The following is a 3479-nucleotide window of genomic DNA, read 5'->3' on the forward strand; positions in this document are numbered from 1 at the left end:
CGTCCTGCAAGGGCCCCACATTACCTGGGACCTTCTTTTTACCCCCTACGTATTTAAAAAAAGGACTTCTTATTGTCCTTAATCTGGGAAGCTAGTCCCAGTCCCATCTCTGCCCTGGCCTTCCTGACTACCCCCCTACATCCCTGAGCAACTGCAGAATAGCCCTCCCTGGTGATGACCCCTTCTTTCCATTGGGTGTAGGCCTCCTTTTTAGCAAGAAGACGTTCCCGGTTGCTTTTGGTGAGCCACGGAGGCTTGTGTGCTCTCCTGCTCCCTTTGATCCTCGTGGGGATTACCTTCCTTTGGGCTTGGAGGATCGTCTCCTTAAGGAGCGACCACTCACCTTGGACACCCGGGACCTCAGCGCTTCTCCAACTATCCTCCTTAGCTCGTTGAAGTCTGCCCTCCTGAAATCTAGGGCCGCTGCCTTCCTGCAGGCCTTTACCACCTTGTGCTGGATAGTGAACTCCAGCAGGCGATGATCGCTGTCGCCCAGGTGGTCGAGCACCCGCAGCACCCACACCAGGCCATCTCCTGTGGCCAGCACTAGGTCCAACAAGGCGTCCCCCCTGGTGGGGCTGTGCACCTCCTGGGTTGGATGGAGGTCCTGCACTCTGGCCAAGAACCGACGTGAGCGGTCAGACCTGGCTGACTGCTCCTCCCAGCAGATGTCCGGGAAGTTCAGGTCCCCCATGACTGCCACATCCTTAGCCTTCACCACCTCTGTGAGCTGACCCAGGAATTCCTGGTCGAGCTCTTCTCCCTGGTTGGGAGGTCTGTAGTAGACTCCCACCATTAAGTCCCTTTCCCCTCGACTGCCTTGTACATTAGGCACTCACAAAAAGGGCTTCCCTCTTTCGGAGTAGGGCTGAGGGCTGGAAGGGACCTCAGGAGGTCGCATCTACTCCAACCCCCTGCTCCAAGCAGGACCAGCCCCAGCTACATTGTCCCAGCCAAGGCTTTGTCAAGCCAGATCTTAAACACCTCCAAGGATGGATAGTCCACCACTGCTCTGGGTAACCTGTTCCAGTGCTTTACTCCCCTCCTGGTGAGAAAATACTTCCTAATATCCAGCCTCAGCTCCCCTTGCTGCAATGTGAACCCGTTGCTCCTTGTCCTGTCATCTGCCCCCAATGAGACCAGCCCAGCTCCATCTTCTTTGCAGCCCCCCTGCAGGGAGGTGAAGGCTGCTATTCAGTCCCCCTCGGTCTCCTCTTCTCTAGACTAAATAAGCCCAGTTCCCCCAGCCTCTCCTCACAAGTCAGGTCCCCCAGCCCCCCAACCATGTTCATTGCCCTTCACTGGCCTTTCTCCAATGTGCCCACATGCTTTCTGCAGTGGGGGGGGGCCCAAAACTGGACACAAGACTCCAGGTGTGGCCTCACCCACTCTTTCCTAGGTCCTATACAAAAACAATGCTGCGCATGCATGCTGTTTATGGACCTCCACCTGTGCAGCTTTAAAATATCCCATTTTCTTCCCTTATATGAAGCAGCAGTTCTTGTTGGAAAAGAGCAGGTATGAAAATATATACTGGCCAGTGAGCCTGTGGGCAAATGGCATCAGAGCACCGGGCACTCGTGAATGTGGTACAAAGCGTCGTAGCCAGTGCTTAGCAGCCAGGTCACTCTTACAGCTTGCTAATGGCCTTGCCTAGTGGCTGGCAGCACCTCTGGATGTAGAGGATGCCTGTGCAGGGTGGGGGGAAGAATTGCTGCAAGAGCCAAACTGGGTCAAATCATCCTGGGCTGATGTGGAGCACCTAAAAAGCTTCTGCAAAAATGCTGGCACTGAAATTAAAAGGGGTCTGGAGTTGAGTGTGTTGTGACCTGGCAAATGCCAAGTGTACATGTAACCAGATGTATGCATGTAAGAGAGGGGTGGATCCAGGATTGGGCAAAGTCTGGTGCGGGAGCAGCTCCCCAGACTGCAGGGGTGGCTGTACCCTGTTCCCAGCCTCCTTCCCCGCAAGCCACTGGTGGGGGGAAAACCACGCTCCAGGAGCCTCTGGGACTCTTTAAAGACCCCAGAGCAGGTAAGCATCCCTGTTTTCCCATCCATGATCAGGCACATCCCCTTCCGTCTCCTTTTGTCCCCTCCATCTCCAATCGCCACTGCTTTCCCCACTGTCCAGGGGATGGGAAGAGCTGTGGAGCTGCTCCTGTCCCCTCAAACCAGGCTGTGTGGAGGCTGGGCTTAGCTGGGAACAGCAGCAGCAATGGGGAGAGAGTGGGGTCCCCCACACTGCCCTTCCTCTCAGGGGCAGGCATGAGAAGCTGCTGCTGTGGCTGCCCTGAGCAAGTCTGGCCCCCGCGCGGCCCAGCCAGAGCAGGCAGGAGCAGCTCTGCCCTGGGACAGTGGGGAAAGCAGCCAGGGCCGGTGCAGGATGGAGGACGGAGAAAGGAGGGGACGTGCTTCCAAGCACAGAGGGGAAGTGGGGAATCTCTTCTACTTTGGGGGCTTTCTTAAATCCCCCAAAGGCTCCAGCAATGCAGTCTGAAAGTAGGGAGCAACCACATCACTTCCCCCACTCTGGATCCACCCCTGAGTAGGAAGGCTGCAGCTTTGCAGAGCACGCCACAAATATTGTCCCAGCAGATGCCTTAATACTCCAGAAGAGCTGCAGCCACGTGGCCAGGCTAATGCATCTCGCCATCCTCCAGAAGAGCTGGCTCTGACGTACAGGGAACTGCAGGGCAGCTCCAAGGCGCAAGACGCAACGTTGCACGGTGCCTCCAGAAACCTTCAGCTCCCTCATGGCGTCTTGCAGCCAGGTTTGAAGGGACGCAGGTGTGGACAGATCCCACGCTGCAGTCATCTCATGTCACCTTTGGCACGGCGGTGAGTAGCATGTCCCAAAGAGCGTCCAGAGCACGGTTCTGCCCCAGAGCAGATCCAAGGAGCTGCACTGCTGCGCTTGAGCCCGCCTTTGATTCCTGCTCTACCCACCTGCCTGGCATGGCAACAGCATTTCTGGTCAGGAAACAGCAAGAGACTCATTGGACTGCACTGCTTATTATCATCTAGCTGATCCTTTCCAAAGTCTTCATTCCACCAGTGTAACAACCCCCTCTGCTTTTTAATGGTCTTGATGGTTCACCAATCCAGCTAGCCATCCTTTTGCAATTTGGCTGTCTGTTCCCTGCTCCTGGTAATGAAGCTCCTGTTTCACAACATGGCAGACTATTTTTAACTCATTCCAATGAAGTGGTACTTATTTTTGCTTCCATCTTAAACCAAATAACACAGCTCCAGGCTGCTGGCATGTTAACAAAGCTTTTAGTTTATTTTTAACTGGGGGAAAAAAAAAAGGTGTTGTTGCATATGTGATGATGCACCTCACCATCTGCACCCTCCCTCCCCCCTCCCACCTTTTCACAATTTGAGATCCACCCATGTTTCCACCCACAATGACTATATCAGCCCAGGGCACAATGCTTGGACTGGACCCCCTTGGGGATGAAGGCAAAGATCTCCCT

The sequence above is a fragment of the Crocodylus porosus genome, unplaced genomic scaffold, assembly GCF_001723895.1.
Source record: "Crocodylus porosus isolate Cpor-Errol unplaced genomic scaffold, CroPor_comp1, whole genome shotgun sequence".
NCBI classification, from domain to species: domain Eukaryota; kingdom Metazoa; phylum Chordata; order Crocodylia; family Crocodylidae; genus Crocodylus; species Crocodylus porosus.